Source organism: Apium graveolens, chromosome 10, assembly GCF_009905375.1.
Source record: "Apium graveolens cultivar Ventura chromosome 10, ASM990537v1, whole genome shotgun sequence".
Taxonomy (NCBI): Eukaryota; Viridiplantae; Streptophyta; class Magnoliopsida; order Apiales; family Apiaceae; genus Apium; species Apium graveolens.
In genome coordinates, this window is record NC_133656.1 from 41,850,092 (window position 1) to 41,874,622 (window position 24,531).

Below are 24,531 nucleotides of genomic sequence, written 5' to 3' on the forward strand. Positions count from 1 at the left end.
TGAAGAGCCTGTTCTGGGTTCTGATGCTTCTTGAGATGTGGTTATATCTTCAATATGCTCCCCCTGCACAGGTGCATTTTCCTTTGGCATAGTCACCATAGTTACAATAACATCAGAGTTTAACCCATCAGAGTTTGCAGTATCAGGATTTAGACTGTCAGGATTTACAGAGTCAGAATTTAAAACTTCATTCTCAAATCTCAGCTAATCATGATCATTGAAATCTTCAAGTCTAGTAATCTTCTTATCATCAAAAGAGACATTGATAGATTCCATGACAACCCTTGTTCTTAAATTGTAGACTCTGAAGGCTTTTGTGGAAAGTGGATATCCAACAAAAATTCCTTCATCAGCTTTTAGATCAAATTTGGATAGCTGTTCAAGATGAGTCTTAAGAACAAAACACTTGCATCCAAATACATGAAAATACTTCAGATTTGGCTTCTTTTTCTTCACCGTCTCATATGGTGTCTTTCCATGCTTGTTGATAAGTGTTGCATTCTGAGTAAAACTTGCAGTCTACACAGCTTCAACCCAAAAGTAGGTTGGTAACTTTGCTTCATCAAGCATAGTTCGTGCAGTTTCAATAAGAGTTCTATTCTTTCTTTCAACAACTCCATTTTGTTATGGAGTTCCAGGAGAAGAGAATTCCTGCTTGATTCCTTGGTCTTTGCAGAACTCTTCCATAATCAAATTCTTGAACTCAGTGCCATTATCACTTCTTATGATTTTCACAGAGTCTTTAACCAATTTATCCAGTTGTTTGACATGATCAATCAATATAGTTGCAGTTTCACTTTTTGTTTGCAAGAAATACACCCATGTGTATCTGGTGAACTCATCCACTATGACAATAGCATATTTCTTCTTTGCAATAGACATGACATTCACTGGACCAAATTAGATCAACATGTAGTAGGTGATAAGGCTCAAGAATTGAAGATTCAGTCTTGCTCTTGAATGAAGATTTTCTTTATTTTTCCTTTTGACATGAATCACAAAGACCATCAGGAGCAAATACTGATTTTGGAAGTCCTTTCACAAGATCTTTCTTGACTAGTTCATTTATATTTCTGAAATTTAAATGAGAGAGTTTCTTGTGCCAATCCCAGCTTTCTTCAATTAATGCTCTACTTAACAGACAGATTGCAGAACCATCAGAAATTGTTGAAAGCTTGGCTTCATAAATGTTACCATGCCTGTATCCCTTTAGAACAACTTTGCCTGTATATTTGTTTACAACTTCACAGTGTTCTTTAAAGAAATCCACATGATAACCTCTATCATATATTTGACTAACACTCAGCAGATTGTGTTTAAGTCCTGAGACTAGAGCTACTTTTTCAATGATGATATTCCCAAGATTGATATTGCCATATTCCAGAGTTTTTCCCATGTTGCCATCTCCATAAGAAACACCTGGGCCAACTTTCTCCACAAAGTCTTATAGAAGGGCTTTATTTCCAGTCATATGTCCTGGACATCCACTGTCCAGAACTAGGATGTTTTTCCTGTTGCCCTGCAATCACAAAGACCACTAATGATTAGTTTTAAGGATCCAAACTTACTTGGATCCTTTGGCCTTATTATGTTTGTTAACATTTGCCGCGGATTTAACATCAGAGTTTATGTTAACATTTTTCTTATCAGAATTTACTGTATCAGACTTTGCATCAGAACTTACACTAGAAGGAATAATTCTAACTTTCTATAAAGAAGGTTTTATTTGATAATAATCATAGTACAAACTATGATATTCGTTACAAGTATAAATGGAATGCCATAAACTACCACAATGAAAACAAGGATTTTGTGGCCTATATCTAACAGACTGACTCTTAACTCCTGATTTTGAAGGTAAGGAGTTTATGTTTTTATTCTTCCTGCAAAAAGAAGCCAGATGGTTAGAATTTCCACCGTTATAACATTTCTTTCTAGTAGCATTGCTTTTATTCACACCTTCCTTTCCATTCCTATTTTTCCTAGGTGGCTTTACCTTGTTTACATTCTTAACTTCTTTCAGCTTATGTTTAAGCTGCTTCTTTGTCATTAAGCCTATGTTAACTTCAGTTGGCTTATCCTATTTTGGTTTGTCATAAGTTAATTTCTCTTTAACTTCTGATTTATCAATATCAGACTTTACAGCTACAAACTTAACAGGATTTACCTTTGGCTTTTGTTTAACAACTATAAGCTCAATATCTACAGTTCCTTTATTATTATTATCATATCCATAACCTAAGCCCTCTTTCCAATTTCTACTACTTAACAAATTCTGAGTTGTTCTTCCAGAGTTAGTCCAAGTCCTGATAATCTCTCTTTCCTTTTCTAACTCAGTTTTTAGAGATTCATTCATTTTAAGCACTTCATCTCTAACATAGAAAGCATCATCTCTATCTTTCTGAGTTTGATGGAACATAACTAACTCATTTTCTAAATAATCATTCCTCTTTTTATAAGCAAGATTTTCAGAAGTTAATCTTTCACATGTTAAAGTTTGATCTCTATAACTAATGAACATGTTTTAAGATATCTTCTCAACTCAGTAATATCATCAGTATGAAAAGCATAAGTTGTTTGAGGTACCTTTAACTCAGCAGCTTCAGAACTGCTATCAGCATTTGCCATCAAGGCATAGTTCACCTCTCTTTCAGAATCTGAAGTGTATTTCCAACTTTTCTTCTTTGTGACAAGAGCCTTACCTTTGTCACTTTTTCCTTTCTTGCAATCTGGAGATATGTGGCCTTTCTCACCACAGTTGTAGCATATGACATTTAAGTAATCTCCTCTGTCAGACTTTCCTCCATTGCCTTCAGATTTTCTGAAACCTTTCTTATCAGAACTTACACCTTTCCTGGAAAACTTCTTTCCCCTTCTGAATTTCCTATATGCAATCTTTGTGATTCCTTTCACCATAAGAGCACACAGCTTCATCATCTCTTCATCAGGGTCCATCTCAGATAGACTTTCAGTTTCTGAATCCTCATCACTATCAGAACTTGATGACTCAGTATCAGACTTTGTGATGAGAGCCTTTCCTTTGCCTTTCTTTGAGACAACCACTTTAGGGGATTCCTCCTCATCCTTAAAAGCAATTGTCCTTGAATTTCTCCCATGCCTCTTGCTTCTTTGATCCATCTCAAGTTTATGAGTCTTGAGCATACCATAAATTTCATCAAGAGTAGTTTCATCAAGAGCATAGTTGTCTTTTATAGTTGTGGCCTTCAAATCCCAACTTTCAGGAAGAGCTAAAAGGAATTGGAGAATAGTATCTTTAAGATCATATTCCTTATCCACCAGTGACAGATCATTCAAGAGTTTGAAAAATCTACCATATAAACCAGTTAATGACTCATCAGGTTTTGAGTGAAAGTGCTCATACTCTTGAGTGAGTATAGTCCTCCTGTTCTTCTTAATTGAATCAGTTCCCTGGCATCTTGTCTCCAAGGCATCCCATATCTCCTTTGCAGTCTTGCAGTTAATTACCCTGTTTGACATGACAATATCAATGGTACTGTGCAGCTAATGTCTTACCTTTGCATCCTTTGCAATAGATGAGATATCTTCAGCTGTATATTCACTTTTCTCCTTTGGTACAGTCTATGCTGGCTGATCTGCAACTACAACATAGAGCTCGGTTGGCTTATGTGGTCCTTCATTAATTCTGTCAAGGTATTCTGGATCTGTAGCTTCCAGAAACATAGACATCCTCACCTTCCATATGAGATACTCAGAAGGTTTTAGTATGGGAACCCTAATAGTCTCATATCGATTATGGATTTGAGTCTTTGGAGTTTCTTCTATTTTGGTGGGCTTGGTTGGAGTTTGTACTTCTTTAGACATGATTGTTTTTCGATCTTTACTGTATGTATGTTAACAGATTGCTCTGATACCACTTGTTAGGTCACACACACTGTAGAAAGGGGTTGAATACAGTGTTTACTACAATCAAATCGAATATAAGAACACAGATTTTATTCAACACAATAAACTCTGTTACAAAGAACTGTTCTCTCTCAGTGATGAACAAATTATCACGTGATCTGCTTGGGTTACAATGAATAATAATCTCGATTAATATAACACATATAGTGTAAACCCTATGTCTGTGTTTATATACTACACATTTAGAAGATAATCTTCTAATTGATATCGAATATAATTCTGCTTCCTAATATATATCAACTAGTTATCTTTTCTTCCAAGTATTCTATTCTTCATAGAATTATTATCCATGCATATCTCTTTTTATGTTTGTTTTGATCTTCTTTCATTTCAATCAGCCGCCATCCTTATCTGAACGTCTCCTTAAGTCCTGATATTATCTCCTGATAAATATCTCCTGATAACTTAAGTTCTGACAACTTAAGTTCTGATATCTTAAGTCCCGACTTTAGTATAAGTACTAGTTTCCAGTTAAGTCTTGATTTGTCCTGTTAAGTAAGATCTGAAAAATAAATACAAATGATATTAGACATGACATCACAAATATATCTAACAGAAGAAGAATCCCATATTCCAACCTTACATAAAAAAGTTTCAGAACTGCTTGTCATAACCAAGGATGACAATTCAGAGACATGCTCAGGGAGCAGTCAGAGAAAAGAAAGTCTAATAAGACAATTAAATTCTAATCAAGAATTAATTGTCAAATGGAAGATATCAAGGGAATCAAGCACGATCACAGGCTATGTAAGTGATGAATCTATCTGTGAAAAAGAAGCTTGAAAAAGGGAGAAAAAGGATTATGAACAAGAGTTTTATTATTGATAGCTTTTCACCAATAAATAAACTTTATCCGTAAAAAAAAGAAAAATCTAGAAATAAAGATTATTGGCTAAGTGAGAGTATCAGCACTTGCGAGCTGGACATGTCAAAAGAAAAGTGGTGAACCAACAAGCAAGAACTCTGTAAAAAGAGAAAGAAGTAAAACCAAACGAAACAACATAGGTTACTGGTCCAGCAGAAAACTGAAGGACAAACCCTAACTCTAGATGGGAATCAAAAAGAAGAATTTAGGGAATGACAAAGAAGAGATTAGCAAGCAAGAACTATACACTCATGTCATGCCTCAAGAGAAGCATGTGACAATTATGGTAATACTAATCATTTATCTGCTGATTGTAGAACTTTGTCTACAATTCCCATGCCAGAATTTTCTGTGCCTCTAAAAGTCATGTCATGTATTCCAAGAGAGCTTAGTCAGAACATTAATAGGATGTCAATCTTGCCTAATCCTTACTATTCTGCATCTAGTATGTCTAAGAATTAACAAGATGTCAATAGCTTGTTTGCATCCTCATTCAATAAGATGCATTTTAAGTCTTTAATATCTGACTTAATATCTATCATCACTGCTCAAAGATCAACACCCAAAGTTAGAATAGACATTAGTCCTGACAAACCAAGTTCATCAGTTGGTCATCAAGCAAGGAAGATGCTAGACTAAACAGGGCCTGAGAAAATTTGGGTACCTAAATCAGATTGAATTGGTTTTGAAGTGAGTAGAGAAAAGTGAAAGAATATCTAGTATACATACAGTGGCTTTTCATGTCATATGACTAGAGATTCATCCCTGCTCACCAATTTTGAAGAAAGAGATGGCCCAAGCATTACCTTTGGAGATGACAGCAAAGGTCACACTATGGGATATGACTTAATCTTACAAGAAAATGTCATCATTGATGATGTAGCACTAGTTGAGGAACTTAAGCATAATTTTCTAAATGTCAGTTGAATATGTGATAATGACTTTAAAGTCATTTTTGAAAAAGAAGCTAGTGTTTTCATTAATAAGAATGATGATAAGGTCCTTTTATATGGAAGGAGAAAAGGAAAAGTGTATGTAGATGATCTCACCTTAAACGATGCTGAATCAATGATTATTCTACGTAGCAAGACAAACAAGGATAAAGAATGGCTAAAACACAAGAAGCTGTCTCACTTAAATTCTTCAATCAAGAGATGTTCCATAGAAGAATCATTAGAATTGAAGATGTCCAAGAATGGTCTTTTGATGCTTATCAATCTGATAAGGAGAATAACATTGTGTGCAGGAAGAAGAAGATAAAGTCAGTTTTTGACGATCACCTGCAATTCCTATATGTGAATCCACAAGGATCAACCCATGTCTTGCACCTAGAGAAATTCCACTCCATGATCACTTATGTTATCTCAATGCTGACCTGGATTTTCTCAGAGCTCTCAAAGATAGGGGCCAATGAAGTTAACATATGTGACACTATGGAAATATATGTGAGGGAATGAATAACTCATGAGTTTTCTATTTCAAATACTTCTCAATATAATGGAGCATTGAAAGGAACAATACATTACTCAGAGATGCAGGAAGATCAACACTTGGAGAATCAAAGATATCCAGATCTCTATCGAAGGAAGCCATTTGCTTCAGATACTCATCTCAGAATATATCTTTGGTCAATCAAATATCTGAAAAGAAATCAAGCTAGAGGTTTCTCCATGACTTTGGCTGCAAATACTTCATTTTGAGTCAAGGAAAGATTTCTGTTAATATTGAAGTTGATACAGTAGAAGAAATCTCAGTTACTTGCTCATTAAGAAAATCTTCAATATTTTTAATCTAACAGTTAAAAAGGAGAAATATTATGGAATCAATCCATGATGAATCTGATGAGAAGAAAACTCAAGAATTGAAGGATCAGTAGATTGAAGATGTTCTCAATTTAAAGAATGAGAAGAATGACTAACAAGCTATTGGTTATGGTATGAATAGAAAAGTTAATCTATTAACTGCTAATCCAAGAGATGTATAGTTAAATAACATAATAACCACTGATTATTCATCATGACAGTCATTGTGTTAAGCCTTAAATCTATTGTAGGTGGGTGAATATAGTTAAACAATAAATTTGAAATAACTCAATAGATAAGAACAATTTGTATATTATTGAATAAAAACTGATTACAATACTGTCTCAAAGGATGAACATATATCCTTGAGAACTGCTAGGTTATATGTAGGATATAACAATGCACGACACCTATAGTTATGTGCTTATATATTGTATAGCTACACAATCAATCTAGTAGATATAATAAAAGTGAATAAAGAATTCTAATACTCATCCAACTATTGATTTCTATAAAAAGTAAAGTCCAACACTGATATATTTATGCAAATATATCTTCATGTGATATCTCCTGATTTCCATCTTGACAATCAATGATATGAACAAATACTTATAACAAATACTCATCAGCAAATTCTGATAATAAATACTGATGGCGTCATCTTCGTCAAACTTTTATATCAAATGCTGATGGAAAATTCTTATAGTTATATACTGATATCATCAATTTCATCTAACAATCTCCCCAACTTGTGCATTAAGTAATTTATGTACAAGTTCCTAATTGATGATGTCAAAACTATCTAAATGAAAAAATATAAACATATGTACAATCTTACTATCAGTGTATCATACTTTATCTTCAGTCTTGAACTTTGTCAAAACCAGTAGAATCATCAAAGAATTTCTTGAGTAGATTTTCTTCAAGAACATTCAAATACATTTGCATTCTCTATTTGATATCCTTCAATTCTTTGATAGATTCATCATTTTGGTAGATAGTTGCTCTAAGGTCATGAATGTTGTATCTTCCAAGTGATAAAACATGTAGCTCCAGAATTCCAACCTTTTTACCATTTGGATTGAAAGTAAGAACTTTTATTCCAATAGAAGTAGTTACCTTTGCTCCTCCTATAGGCATATTAACAATTTGACCATCTTCATCAATGTATTTTGGAATGTACTTGGATTTGATAAGCATTCCTTTCTACTTTTTGGATACCATGTCCTTTAGATAAGCAGACTACCTAGAAGTTTTATAGTTGATTGCCTTTAGTAAAGTTATGATATATTCCAACTCCTGCGATGGTTAATCTCTCATATTTTCCTGTGAGATCTTCAACCTCTTTCCCGACACAAGAAAATATAGCATCTTTTCTTTTGGCTTATTTGTGTCATATAAATCAAGCATAATTTGAACTGATATAATCTTCTATAAATTTTCAAGATTCACAATCTCACATATTCTTGTCATATTACCTAGCTCCCTTAGAATTAAAGCATTTCTTGTGTAATTATCAGCATTTGGAAGACCCAAGCCACCTCTTCTGCCAGCCATTCTAGATTGTGAATTACCACTGTAGATTTTGTTAATGGTCTCAGAAGAATCTCTCTTTTGGTGTTGGTGTCTTACTTCCCCACAATAGCTTTTTCTTCTCTTCAAAAGTAAGTTCTTTCTTATCAGCTTTTGAGCCCTCTGTAACATAGTTTGAGTCTCCTTCAGGAATGGTGTGATCATCTTTTATCATTTATTGGTCAGTTCTATCTTCAATATGAGTAGTATCAGAGGTTGAGCTTCAACATTTATTCCTCCAACATGAGCAATGTCAGTGGTTGAAGTAATTTCAAGTTTTTCAGCCCAATGAGATCTAGGAATCATTTTTCTTTTCTTGTGAACCTAATTGCCTTCTTCTTTAATTAATTTATCTTCATCAGCATCATCATGAGCTTGACTTACTGAATAAAATAGATCTATCAGTGTTTGAGATTTAGCAGATGCTGATTTTGACTTTGATTTTTCACCAACCTTTTCTTTCCCTTTATATCTCCTATCAGCATTTAAGATAGCTTGAGACCTAAGAGTAGGTGCTTCAGCATTTGCAGTTGAGATGACTTCCTTGATGACAATTCCTTTTTATTTTGATCTTTGACTTCTTTGTCTTCTTGAAATGTCTTCAATTTATGGTACATCAGAGTTTACAGAGTTCAACAACTTGAATTCCTCCTCCATTAATTTCAACTGTTGAAGATCAACTCCAGGATTTTCTTTTTCAAAAATCTTTCTACTTACCTCAGAATTAAAAGCTGTAATTTTAGGATCCTTGTAAAATAAAGTCATCTTTCTTCCCTTCACTTGCAGAGTTTACATGAATTGACTTGCTTCAGCACCAGCTTCCACAACCCTTTCAGTCTGGTCATCATCAACATTTGTGACTATCGGAGTTTGTCTTTCAGTGGTTGTCACAATAGTCAATTCTTTTATAACCGTTGTATTCTTCTATCTTCCATCTCCACCAGTTCTACCACTTCCACCTCTTCTTTGGGTAGTGGACTTAGAAGAACCACTAGAGCCACCAGTTTCTCCACCCTTGTACCTCCCAAGTGCTTTTCCAGCCTTATTTCTACCATCAGGGGTATCATCCCTATTATCATCTTTTAACTAGAGTTGTTTACATTTAGATTTAGAAGTTATCTCCCCCTTTTTGGCATCATCAGGAGAGAGACAATTAGCTCCATGGATTGTTGTATCTCATCCAATTTCCCAGATATTTTAGCTTGAGTTGCTTCTAGCTTGGCCTGATTGGCCTTTATTCTGTCTTGTCTGGAAATGATGGGCTTGAATTGTATTTGTACCTCAAACTCACTTTTGGATTTAGCTTCATGAAATGCATCCTTAAGTGCATCCAGCTGAGTTTGAGCTAATTTGGCCTGTGTGAAATGAACAGAATTTATCAAGAGAGTTGAAGCTTTTAGATGAGCAAGAAAGGAGGGACTTTTAATCTCGGATTCAACTGTCTGCAAGTGTTTGGAAGCATTATAAAGAGAAAAAGAATAGGTATAATCCTTCCACTTAGAGTTCCATTCTTCATCTTCATAAGCTTTAAAGACTTCAACAACTCTTGCATTTATCAGTCTTTGCCTCTCATTTTCAGACATATCTTTAGGAAATGTGATTTTATCTAGATCTTCATCAGGATCTAAAGTTGTATTGATCTTAGAGAAATCAACATCATCTCCATCATTAGAATCATTTTCTTTACTGGAAGCCTCATCATCAGCAACTGGTTCCTTGAACTTGTGTGTTACTTCATCTTCAGCATCAAAGTTTAAAACTAATCAGGATTTGGAGCTATATGTGAACCAGTTGCTTCAGTAACTTCCATTGCATCTGCAGTTAACTCATTTCCCTCAGGAATTAGAGACAAGTGTGTACGAGCATCAGTATTTAACTTCAAAATCTCAGTTCCGGTAAAATGAATCGGAGACTCGGGAATTGTGTTGAACACTAGAATTGTAGCTTCATGAGTGAACTTTTCTACAACTTTATCAACAGCAGCAACAAGGATTGCAGAAGTGTGTGAATGAAAAACATGAGTGGACTGCAGCAAAGTATCAATACTTAGACCTGCAGGGAAAATATCAGCACTTGGTGCATCAGAGTTTATTTAAGGAATACAGGCTGTGGATCATCAACTGTTTCTTTTGTACTCTAAGCACTTACAAGAGAAATAAATGAACGAGTTAGATCTCAATATTCTTTAAAGTGATCTCATTACTTCTCACTGCACTCATCTCATGTCTTTCAAGATATAGAGTTTCCTCACAAGGATATGCTAAATCCTGACTCTCATCTACCTCTCTTTTTCTAGGTAAAGATCACGCCTCTCTTTATTTGTATTTTTCTCTAAATTGTTTCCCTCAATCTCACCTGAAAGGTTCAGAAAAGTTTGTCCTATAGAAATAAGAGGTGGCTGAGTAGAGTTGTCTGTGGTTATATGAATAGGGGTACCCTCTTTTGGAGGACTAGAAATAATCATATCATCAGGATTTAAATTAACAGTAAACGTTGACAAGACACTATTAATATTTAAGTTAAATGCTAATAAAGAAGAGTCAGTATTTATACCTTGTAGGATGGAAGATTCAGCTCCCTGTAGAGGTAGTGCATCCAATGGAGGAACTAAAAGAAATTCAGTTGATTTTGGTGTGGGATGCACTCTTCCTTCTATATCTAGAGCCAAGATAACTGCATCAAAAGTTAAGCCTGCACTACCACTTTGAGATAGTGGTTCATGTGTGGCTGGAGTTGATGGAGCTGCTAGATTACTTTGAGATCTAGGTTCTCATGTACTCCTCTGCTCATTATCGGAATCATCCTTCTATGCTTGGCTTAGATGCACACCAGCTGTTTGTTTATCAAAATGAGACTCAATTGTTTTGCAGAATGCTTTAACTTGGAAACCTCATCCGTGATCTTGGTTGTGGCAGCTTCATGCAATTCTTGAATAGATTTGCATGCTAGAGGATCAGGATCTACTATGTCTGCCACACCACTTTGAGGTGTAGGTTCTTGTGAGACTGAGCCTTTATTAGCTGCTTCAACAATTAAAGATGAAGGTTCTTGTGGGCTTGGCTCATGGACAATGAAGATCCTTGTGCAAAGATCCCTTTCAATATCTATTTCTTGAGCTAATTTTTGTGTGATGTCATCCATGATCCTATGCACTTGCTCAAAAGTAGCAAAAATTTCCCTCACCCTAGGATCAGATTTTATTGGGGAGTCAGAAATTGATACCGGAATAGCTACAATTTTACCATCCTTATGACTCCTAGGCTTTGTTCGAGTGACTGCATCATATCCTTCCTCAACTATCTCTTTCTTAATCTTCAATTCTTGCTTAGCAAAGTAAGATTCGACCAGTTTCCTCTTTGTTGGTCCAGAGCTTGAAGAATCAGCATTTACATCATCAGTATTTGATTTTCCTTGTACAGTTGGTAATACTACTGGAGCTCCAACAACATCAACATTTATTTTATGAATTTTGGATGAAAATAGAGCATAGTCCTCATTGTCAGATTCTGACTCAGTTAGAACAAGTGTTCTCTTAGAAAATTCTATAGGTTTAGAAGATTAAGAAACTTGTTCTATAGATCCACCCTGTACTGCATCTGTTTGAAGCTGGTGGTTTTTGAGAGGCCCTAAGTCCTGATGCTTGAGGAGCATCATAATTTTCTAGCCTCGTTCTTCTTTCAACAGGTGCCTTTTGGGAGACAACTGAGGTGGCTTGTGTTTTTTATGGTGTTTGAGTGTTAGTGCCAGGGTTAGCTATAGGGGGGTTCCCATCAGTTATTGCCTGTAGCTTAGCACTCTGTAAGTTTTATAGACCATAGGTCTAAAAAGTCCTTGCAATGAGCAAGTTCCTAGCAGATACTGGGAGTGTAAGGGATGGAAGATCACTTCTTTCCTTATTTTTGTTAATGAGATCAGAAAAAGATCTTTTTGTCAGTTTAAACCCTGATATGATCTCATTCGTAAGAATAGGAACATTTGGAAAATAGTAAATGAAAATTAGTTGACAAAATCTAGCATAATAAACAGTATTAAGATCAGCTTTTATCCTATCACCTATGAAACATAATAGAAATCTACCAAAATCATAGTTTCTAGAATGAATAAGAAAATACCCAATTTGTTGTGACATCATGGGTAGAGAATCAAAATTGATGCACTTATTGTTAAATGCCCTTGTGATAGTATCAAAGTAGAAATTCCATTCCTTTTTTAACACATGCCTCTTTAGTTGACCTAAATTCTTTAATTCCTTGTGATACCCAATTTAATTAAGAAACCTCCTCATTTCTCCATCATCCACAGAGCCAAAATAAGTGTTATGGGCTGGAATATGAAGAGCATTCCTAGCTGTTTCTGGAGTTACGACCTTTGTTTCCCCATTGTGCTTGAAGGTAATGCTGGGAGTTCCACCATTTGTGCCACCATCATCAAACACCCCAGTTTTCCAGAAATCTAGAACTTGAGTACTAGAAACCACTGTGGGATTTGTAAGTGCATATCCCACTTCACTCGCATCTAGCAAATCCTGAAAGATGTGAAAATCAGGATTTACACCAGCTTGCTCAAGAAAAGCAGCATAATTATTTGTCACAAATGTGGCTCCATTGTAAGTAAAAGCTTTGCTTTCAACTGATGAAGTCATCATGAACTATTTGAAAAATTCTTAAAAACTGATTAGGGTATCACAGTTTAAATGAGAGAGAAGAAGTTATAGAGTGAAAAGAGTTTGATTAAAGATAAAGTGATAATTTTAAAATCAAATATTGATTTTGTATCTTTGTACTCTATTACTCACAAATGGTTCACATTAGTAGGACACATGGCAAGATGTTATTTCTTAGTAAAATAATCATAGAGCAGATAATTAGGAGCAGTAAATATGTGCACGTTTATACAAGGTAATGTGTTGTAATTACGGAACCGTTTCCCTGTACACACACCACCAACTACGCACTTTTAATCATTTGCTAAATCACAATTATAATTTTAAATAAAATATTGACATAGATATTTTCTGAATAAATTTAAAAATTATCAGTGTTTAATAATCAACCTGAATTTGACCATTATCAGTATTTAATCAACTACTGTCGCAGTATATCTGTCAATACACTTTTTGACTGACAACAGTACTTAGTCATATCATCATAGTTTTTCATGAAACTATTGTAGAGCGTAAACTATCAAAGTTTAATACTCTATTTGAATTTTATATGATAAAAACATGAATATATGGCATCAGTGTTTAACAAAGTTATCGGAATTTAAGAAGTAATAATACAAAGAAATAAATACCAAACTTTGATCACGTATGCCTGTTACAGAAAACAATTTATTCATCAATATTTGAGAAATATCCTGAGATCATTCCCAGCCTTTTCACCAGTCTTGTAAACGTAGCTTCACAAAGTGGTTTGGTGAAGATATCTGCTAATTGCCGATCTGTAGGCACAAAGTGCAATTCAACTATACCTTCCATTACATGTTTACTTATGAAATGGTACCTAATACTATTGTGCACAACATCTTCATGCAGTAATGTACTAAGCTTTTACAGTTGAAGTGGAAATTGACTTTTGTTTCTTGCTAAATTAAGAAACCAATCTATCACCAAGAAATTGACAGTTTCCTAAAGTGCTTTTCCTGTCTATTATGCATCCTGCAAAACTAGCATCTGAATATCCAATAAGCTAAATCTGAATCTCTAGGATACCATTATCCAATATTCATGGTGCCTTTGAGATATTTTTAAAAATTCTTTTCATGGATAACAAATGTGGTTCCCTTGGATCATCTTGAAATCTTGCACACAGACAGGTAGCATACATGATATCAGGTCTACTAGCAGCCAAATATAGGAGTGAGCCAATAATACCTCTTAAGTTAGTTATATCTACTGATGAACCGGTATTTAAGTCTAATTTGGTTGAAGTTACCATGGGAGTTGTAGCAGTTGAACTGTCTTGAACGCCAAATATTTTAGTTAAATTCCTGGTATATTTAGCTTAATTAATGAAGATCCCTTCTTCAGTCTACTTGACTTGTAATCCTGGAAAATAAATTAATGCTCCTATCATACTCATTTGACATCTAGACTGCATTAACTTGGAAATCACACAGCGCTATGAGCAATGAGGGGTGATCAGCTCACATCAAAGCTCTAAACCACATAACAAGTGATTCATGAACTTTGAGGATCCTCGGCACACATTGGCCATATAAAAACCATCAGGCTCCCTGCTACTGAGGTTTTAACAGTGACTGGCGCCTCAGTCTTATCAAAACATACCATACAATTCCTTTTAATCAATTCATTTTAATTTAAAAAGGGTTCTTGATCAAGGACAAGATAACAAGGGTTGGTATTGTCAAAGTTCAAATGAAGGAAACGATACTACTGTTTGGGTTTCCAAAGGAAATGATTCTAGGTTGTGAGTATTAGGATTCACATATTTATTAAGGAACTATTGTAGGGTATTCACATGGATATGAGGGAATATGTGAGGAAAAGGAATCAATTCAAGTATGAAATAGATTAACTAGATTCAAGACTTAATCATTGGGTGATGTCAGGGACTAATTAATCTTATTGAAACTGTAGTCATGCATTCACAAGGTTTTTAACCACAAGCAACAAAATTATAGAGGTAAGTTGAGAGTTCACTTTCCTGGACTACACTTACCGAGTACTTGAATTGAATCATCTATGGGCTCCTTTCCTGGGCTCCTAGTTGAACCTATGATAAATAGTATCCTCATTACAACTCTTGCTACTACCCTTTCGCGTATACTATAAATATGCATATAAAGACATACACACTTATATATATATATACACACTTAAATTCTACTAATTACAAATAATATATGCACCATATAAACCACATAACACATAGCAAGAAATGACATGACAATTTATTACTTAGTTAATAGTAAACATTTAGATTCTATTTACGACCTTAGTCACTTAGGCAATTAAGCATATAACATACAATTATCATGACCAATACTCCTAATCCTCCTTAACAGACCTCAACTCAACCTAAATTTAGTAAGGCACACTTATGCCTCACCTCAAATGACTTACAAATGCAATGCATTCTACTAAACTTTACCAAATGCACACCTTGGCACCAATTGTGTGCCTTGGCAAAGATATGAAGTTCTACCCTGGGACTTTTCTATATTATGACTCCTATGACTTATTATGACTTTATTATAACTTTAACAATTGGTTTGACATCAAGGCCTCACTTAAAAGACACACAAATGCAACGCACCTCTCTAAAACTTCTAAAGGCAACTCTAATGGTGACTCTCGGGTGTTTTGGTAGAAATAAGGTATCTCTACCTTGATCCTTCACTCCAAACCAACTTTCAAAGGTTATTAAGACTCTAAAATGACTCTCAAAGTTGTAATGAGTCATTTAATGAGTCAAAGGCCTCACTCGGGCTTCCCTAGGACTCAAGTGAAAGTTATCACAAAACAGCCTTCCGTGATTTCCAAACTGCCTTGATTTTTCAACTTAAAACTCACTTATTTAGTTCAATTATTGACTTTAATGAATTGTTAAGCTTTACTAACACTTCATTACATCTATTTAGACCAAAAACCCATTAAGGCCTAGCCTATGACATGATGATAATCAACCAAAAGTCAAGTTTACCCAAACCTGCCTTATTTTGAGTTGCTCTCGGGTTTGTGTGTGTGCCTAACCAAATGCAAGCTTTTATGCAATCTAAAGTTACTGGACTCAATTATGAACCAAGTTCCCCTTGAGCTCAGGCCTATTAAGGCCTTGCTAAAACTCACCTAAAGTGACCTAAACTTCTAGTACAAAAATCTGCCCAACTAAGATCAATGCGACTCCTTCCACCTTAACTTCCTTTACTACACCAAAACCAAATAACATTAACAACCAAACAAGGAAAGTCCTAACATACACTAATACCTGTTGACTATCAACATATAAGGCTCATTTTCAATTTTATCTAGCATGAAGATCTCTTATAAAAACAAGTAAGGTAACACATCACAAGACAAGCAATCACTTAGCATTTTTAAGCAAGAATCTGAACTATGCATGCATGGTAACTTCATGACACCTACTGAACTTAAGCTCATTTCATCATATATAACTTAAAGTAGCATTTTATCAAAGGGATCATAGCATGCAACTCACAAAAATAAAATATCAAGAGGTTAAAAGATCAACTATAATAGTAACATCATGACCTCGAGTTTTTAAGAAAAGTCGAACTATAACCCCAAAATAATCACTTGATATATACTGAATATAATCACTTATCATCTTGGAATACTTTATCTAGCATTTTATAACCAAAAACCACAGAATGCAATCTCTTACAAGTCAAGTATCAAAGCACAAAATAAACAAGTATGGTCTCTACTTTGAAAATCACTTTTAAGTCGACATGCAAGTATTATATCCAACATGCAAGTGATTAAATCAACATAAAAGTACTAAAATTAACATGCAAGTACTAAACTTAAGATATCTTGAAGGAAAAATAGCATTCAAGGGTTTAGACTTAACAAAACAACATTTATAAAGAGCAAGACTTCAAAAATCAACATGCATGGTCCTTTTTCGTAAAAACTTCTCAAAATCAACACTTTACATTTGACTGTTAAGAAATCATTGCCAAATGATTATGAAAAATGAGTATGACTTGGTAAAATAGAAGTGTAACACCTCCCCAAGATCATATCTTCGTCATTTTTTAAGCCACCATGGTTGTAACCTTAAGTTCATAAGAACCAAGGTCTCAACCTCGGCTTCTTCAACATGCAAGCATAAAACTCACCTCAAAATGATGCTACTCCACTAAAAGATAAAGTTCTTGGCTTGACTAACTTGAAAAGTGAAAGAAGATGAAGAAAAATGAAGAAAATGGCAAGAATAGGGGTGGTGATGGGCTTCGGCCGAGAGGGAGTAAAGAGAGGAGATGAGAGGGTGTTTGAGTGGGTTTGTTGATGAAAATGAGGGCACTCAGCTCTTTAATTTGACTAAAAAGGTAGTGGAATGATGAATGTACAATAATTTTCTTCTTGCTAATAGTGACAAAAATGCATGCAAGGTTAAAGAGGTAATCTTGCAAGTTAGTGGGGTTGGAATGGACAATGCTAGCCTCGGACTCTCTTATAAGCTTAAATGCATGCAAGGGTATACTAGTAATTCAATAATTAATAAAATTATAATTAAAAAGAATGAATTTTAGTAAATAAAATATAGCTTCATAAATCACAAAATTAATACCATAAATATTATGAAATTTTAGAAGTTTTATAAAAGTGTTTTCAAAAATTTTAAACAAGAATATATTTTAAAAGAATTTTTCTAAGTTCAATACTCTATTAAAAAAACATAATAAATATTCTAAGCCACATAAGAAAATGCAAATAATTTGATTCTAAGCCGAATAATAATCTATCACTTAATCACAACTACAATAACTCAAATATTATTTACTCGCGTAACGAAATTAGCTTGCGTACACTAAATTATACGCTTAAATAACCTAGCGATATTCGGAATGCCATACAACGAAGAATATATACGAACACATTGGATTCACACAAAAAATTTATAGCACAAAACAGATTAGCATATTACACTCATATCAAATATTTACAGGCATTACAATTTGGATATTTTTGGATCAATGAACCTTGGAGGCTGTTCAACATAAACTTCTTCTTCAAGTTCACTATTTAAAATCGCACTCTTCACATCCATTTGGAAGACCTTAAATTTCATGTGAGCAGCATAGGCTAGAAAAATTATGATGGCCTCAAGTCTTGCAACAAGAGAAAAAGTCTCATCATATTCAATGCCTTCTTAATATGGATAACCCTTTTCAACCAACCTTCCTTTATTCCTTGTAATAATGCCCTCACTGTCAGTCTTGTTTCTGAATACCATTTAGTACCTACTACTGATCTATTCTTTGGTCTTGGTACTAATCTCCAGACTTTGTTCCTTTCAAATTCATTAATCTCCTCTTGCATTGCTATGATCCAATTAGCATCTTGAAGTGCTTATTCCACTTTTTTAGGTTCAGTTTGAGATAGAAAAGAATGGCAGAGACATTCATTTTGAGTGGCTTTTCTGGTCTTGACACCACTATCAGGATTTCCAATGATTAAGTCAGGAGTGTGTGACTTAGTCCACTTTCTTGAAGAAGGAAGTTGACTTCTTGATGTAGATCCTCCGTCTTGATCCATGAAATCTCTATTTTCACTTTTCTGTGTACCATCATTATTTCCTGAAACTTCCCCTAAATCAGTGTTTCCAGAGTTATCAGTATTTACTTCATCAGTATTTGAGGAATCAGAGTCTGATAAAATATTTATTGATGTTTCTTAATTTGAATCACTTGAATTTTGATGTGAATCATGTTGCTCCCCTTCAACATGTGCTTCATTATTTGTATTATCACCATTGACAAATGGATCATTAGTGTTTAAAGTGATATCAAGATTTACAGTATCAAAGTTTGTGAGTACATCGGGATTTAGATGTTCAGCATATGGTAATTTATTTTCAAATCTCAAATCTTCATGATCATCCTTATCTCCTAGAACTGTAATCTTCTTATCATCAAAAGACACATCAATAGATTCCATGATCACTCTTGTTCTAAGATTTTAATCTCTGAAGACTTTTGTTAACAATGGATATCCAACAAAAATACCTTCATCAGCTTTTAGATCAAATTTTGTAAGCTGTTAAGGATGAGTTTTGAGGACAAAACACTTGCAGCCAAAAAGGTGAAAGTACTTCAAATTTGGCTTCTTTCCCTTAACCATCTCAAATGGTGTTTTCCAATGCTTGTTTATCAGAGTTGTGTGACAACCGGTGAATATTTGAACTATTTTTATAAGTACGATATATATATATATATATATATTCATAAATATTTTGTGTTAAAATGCCAATTATGCGGATTCGTTATATATTGTGTATAATTTTGTCGTTTGGCATTGCGAGTGTTGCTGGAATAGTTTTAAGCGTATAACTTTTGTTCGTGAGTAAGATTTTCGCTACGCGATTAAATATGTAGTGTGATTTGATAATATATGAATAGTTGCGACTATGCAATTAAGTAATAATTGAGATTCTCGTGATTCAGTGATATTTGAATAGTTGTGGTTAGGCGATAAATTATATTCTAATATTGTGGAATATAATCAATTTAATTGCAATTGCTTGTGTGATTTTTAATGTGTTAATTATATTTTACATGACTTATTTATTAGTATAATATGTTAGAAAATTCTTTTAATATAAATTTTTGTTCAAAATTTTTGAAAACAATTTTATTAAATTTCCAAAATCTCATAGTATTTATGGTATTAATCTTGTGATTTATGGATTTATATTTTAATTACTAAAACTCATTCTTTTTAATTATACTTTTAATAGTTATTGAATTAGAAGTGTACCTTTGCATGAAAATTTCACCCAAATAGAAATTAAGGGTAAGACCGACCTTTCACCCTCCACTAACTCCATTTGACCAACTAAATGACCCATAAAACCTTGCATGTAAAATCTTGCTAGTAGTAGAAGAAGGATAGAATGGTAAAAATAACCTTCAGTCACTATTTGGATGAAACAAAAGCAAACCAAAACACTCAATCTTATATCATTTTCTCTCATCACACACACCACTCCATCTCTCCTCTCCATACTCCCTATCGGCTGCACCCTAGAATCCTCCCCACCCATTTCATTTTCTTCCATATTTCTTCATTGTTCTTACACCTTTCAACTCCTCTAAGCAATGATCCTTTACACTTGGTGCTATATCTTCATTTGAGGTTAGTTTCTTAGTTGCATATGGTTAAAGACAAGGGTTTTAATTTGATTCTTATTAATCTAGAGTTAAACTCAATATGGCTCATAAAACCTGAGCAAGAGATGGTCTTGACGAAGTATTTTGCTTCTATTTTCAAGCCATGGTCTTCACCTCAAGCATTCGGCAATGACTCCCAAGGAGCCGAATTAATTTCATTGTGTTAGTTGGTTTTTATTTAAAAATAGACTTTGCATGTGGCTTTAAAAGAACCTCTGATCTTTTAAAATGAATTTCACAAAGTTTCCATCCTTGCATGCCATGATTTTTATGATAAAAGTTGAAATTAGTACTTGCATGTCATGATATAAGTGATAATTCGGACAAATGTGTTATGTGATTTAAATTTGAGTTTTTGTACAATTCATTCCATGTTTTTCTCTGAAATGCTAGTATGCTATGTGCCTTGATAAGTCATGATCAAATTTAGTAGCCATCAAGTTGATACCATGTATATTTAGTTCAAACTTTTTCTTAAAATCACATATGTAAAATCTGCTCTGCTATGCTCTCTATTTTTGCCTCGGTAATTGACCTATATGGCTAGGTTTATGCTTGTAATTTCCATAATATGATAGTTGTAGGGTTATGTACATTGTAGGTTATATTTGTTGGCTTGATTGTTGGTTTTGGTGTTTATTTGGGAGTTAAGGTGGAAGGAGGAACACTAGGCACTAAGTAGCAGAATTTTTCACCATAAGTATAGGCTGTTTTAGGTGAGTCTTGGTGAGGCCTTTCTAGGCCTGAGTTTATTGGAGTTAGGACTTGAGTTGTACTTGAGTCCAATGGCTTTAATTTGTTAAAAAAACTTGCATTTAGGTAGGTGCACACACACATATCCGAGAGTAGCTCAGAACAAGGCAGGACTAGGTAAACATGAATTTTGGTCGATTATAACCATGTCTTAGGTTAGGCCTGAATGGGGCCTTTGCTTAAATAAGTGTAATACATCCTTATGAAGCTTAAAAAATCATTATAATTAAAAATTGAGTGAGAAAAGTAGTTTTATGTAAGTAAAAAACGAGCAGGCGGAAATCAAGGGGGCTGGGCAATGTCAACTTTGAGCAGAGGCCTGGAGAAGCATAGGTGAGGCTTTGGAATGAAACCAAGCCTGAGAGTTGGGTTTAGGACTTAATAATCCATGGGAATTGGTTTCGCTAGAAGGCCCAAGGTAGAAATTAAGATGTCTGCCAAGGAACGCAGGTAGCGCAAACATGCGTTAGCAGGGAACTTCGGTGTGAGTATTGATCTTTATAAGCTTATAGTAGTGAGGCCTCTGAGTCTTACCAACTTTAGAAGTTATTTTAGAGTCTTAAAAACCTTTAGAAAGTGATCTGGAGTAAAGGCCCAAGTTGGAGACATCCCATTTCCACCAAGGGACCCGAGAGCACCCTTGGAGTGGCATTAGGAAGCTTTAGTGGTATTGGGACTTAGTGGTGAAGAGTCTGAGTGTTGCACAACATCTTTAGGTTTAAGTTAAGGTCAGATTAGATAGATGGGAACATTAATAATAGTTCTTATGTGTTACTTGCTTATGTGCTTAGGTATTTAGGTGATGTTATAGTATAAATAACAAAGTAGCAGATGCCATGCCATAATGTGATTATGTGACTATGTGGATTACTTGAAATGCATATGATTAAGTTATGTGCTTGTGTAATAGTACTTATGATAAGGGTAAATATTAGTACATTGGTATGTACGCTAAGTCTAGGAGCTTATAATCTTATAAGGCATTAAAGGGTAAATAGTAATGAGGTTAATATAATGTGTAGGTTCCAAAGCGAAAGGGAAGACTCGTTCCGTCAAGATCGAATAATCTTAGAACTGTTGAAAGGCAAGTTACTTACTTCTGTATCCTTATAATTGTTGCAAGTATATAAACTTTTCTGTGAATGCTTAGTTGTAATAACCACCATGTCATTAATTATTTTAAATACTTCTGTTAGTAACTCATAATCTTGTTAGCGCCTTGTCTTCAAAATATTCCCTATCCGTTAGACCGTGTATACTAGACTCTTTACCAAATTCCCTAATGTGAACCTCATAACACAATCTTATTCATAAATATCAAAATACCACCCTTGATTCAATGTAGATTTGACTTTTATTTGACCTTGGAACTTACCCCCATAGGGATTTCTAATATGCGTTTGACACCTCATTTGTGAACTTGAATTCTCTTATTATAATTCAATTAAAGTGATACCAAATCTTTTTCCGGCATCTATGTTATAAATCAATATAAAATAAATTTTTTCTTGACTTAGTGGATTGGACTAGACGCAAGTCCTTTTCACACTTACTGATAGGCTCTCATATAGCCTAGGGATCCCATTATATTTGAGAACCCGGCGCGGTTCAGGATTAATTCGCGGCTGATCACCGGTTGTAATCCGTAGTGTCCTAAAAATGAAGTTTGATGATTTGATATTAAATGATTATAATATGTTGCCACATTTCCAAGATTTCATATGCCATGTTTTGATTGCCATGATTCCATATGCCATGTTTTGATTGCCATGATTCCACTTTGCCTTTATATTATTACTTCATGTTTCTTATTCTAATTTTTATCAAGTATCCATGACCTTTTGATTTATAAACTCTTGATATCGAGGTAATGCCATGTATAGTAGGACTGTTAGTACTTGCTGAGCATTTTTAGCTCATTTTATCATATTTAACCATGTTCTACAGCTAGCAACCATGGTACGCACCAAGCAAACCGCTCGTAAGTCAATGGCCGGAGACGCCGAGAATCATTTGAGGGTACAGGTAGACTATAGATATAGTCTAGGCGAGATCCTCCATTAAGTACTTTAATATTAATTAGAAGTGTTGTTCCAAACTCTGAACTTATAAAGATCTTGGGATTGTTATTATTTTTGGTTGGGTTTGTAATCGGATCATCATCTTTTGGATTTATAAGTATGTAATATAATTATGGTTCGCATTTATTTAGTTTGTGTGCGTTGTTGTTTTGGGTGTGACAGGTTGGTATCAGAGCCTAGGTTTAGAGTCCCTGGACAGCCCAATTAGGACTATAGGAAGTATGAGTATATAGTATAATATCGGGAGTACTAATGCACGATATTTGAGTAAACCTTATCTAATCTTTATATATATATATATTACTTGACAGCAACGTGCACACTCATCATCTTCGATCTCATCGGGCGACGCAATTGCTTTCTCTGTCTATGCTGACTTAAGGATGCATCATGACACTCTCCAAGGAAAGCATGTCAGACTGATAAAACGTCTTGAAAAGGTCTATGAAAGTAAGTAAGTGATGGGTAACGTACCTAAGGCGAAAACCATTTCAAGGCTTGAGTCACTGATCCAGGTGGCCACATCAAGATTGGAGAAGATGTCCGTGCATCGCGACTGGACTAGTCAGATTACTGTGAAAATGATAGTGGATGAGCTTAGGAGCGTGGTCAAGATGCTATGTGAAGACACTACCCCCGACACTGCAAGGACCCGTGAGGAGGAGACCGAGGAGGAGGCTTAGGACGAGCTCTAGGGGACTTGACCTTTAGTTGCTTGGATTAGGTTGCTTCTTTTATTACTATGTTATTCCTTTCCATTTCCAGACTCTCATACTGTTTTAATTCGGATCTGTATTCGTATTTGTACCTTGTAATTCGTACCTTTCCACTGAACTATGTTAAATTCAATTATGCACCTTCCTTGATTTCTATATTTGCTCTTTTAAATTTCCTTTCTTATAACCATGAATCACCTTTATTATTATATTGAAAACTGTATACCTGGATGAATGCAAATAATACCCTAATTTTGTATCACTTAAACTGTATAACTCTTATTTCAGAAAATGGCACCTAAGAGAGCTCGAGGAAGACCTACAAATAACCAAGAAAATAAAGGAGAAAACCAAAACCCTGATATAGCAAAACTTATGTAATTGGTAAGCCAACAAACTACTAATATAGCCCAACAGCAACAACTTCTTCAACAAATGCATCCACCACAACCACCCCCAGCAAACGTCACTACTTTCAAAACATTCAAATATGTAAAACCCCTGGAATTTAGAGGAATTCAAGACCCGGTAGAAGCTCATGCTTGGCTTAAGGAGATGGAAAAGGCCTTTGCCTTAACAAATGTTGGAGATAATCAGAAGGTGGAGTATACCACTTACTTTCTTAAAGGAGAATCGAACTATTGGTGGGAGACAGCGAAAGCTTTAGAAGCTGCTGAAGTTATTACTTGGGATAAGTTTAAGAGAACGTTTTTGGATAAGTATTTTCCTCGCTATATATAAACACAAATGGAGATGATGTTCTTCGAGTTGAAGCAAGACAATATGACAGTTGGAGAATATGAGAAGAAGTTTACAGAAATTTCTAGGTTTATGGGAGAGTATGTTGATTCTGAAGAGAAAAGGGCACAAAGGTTCCAACAGGGATTGAAGCCTTGGTTAAGGAGTTGTGTGGA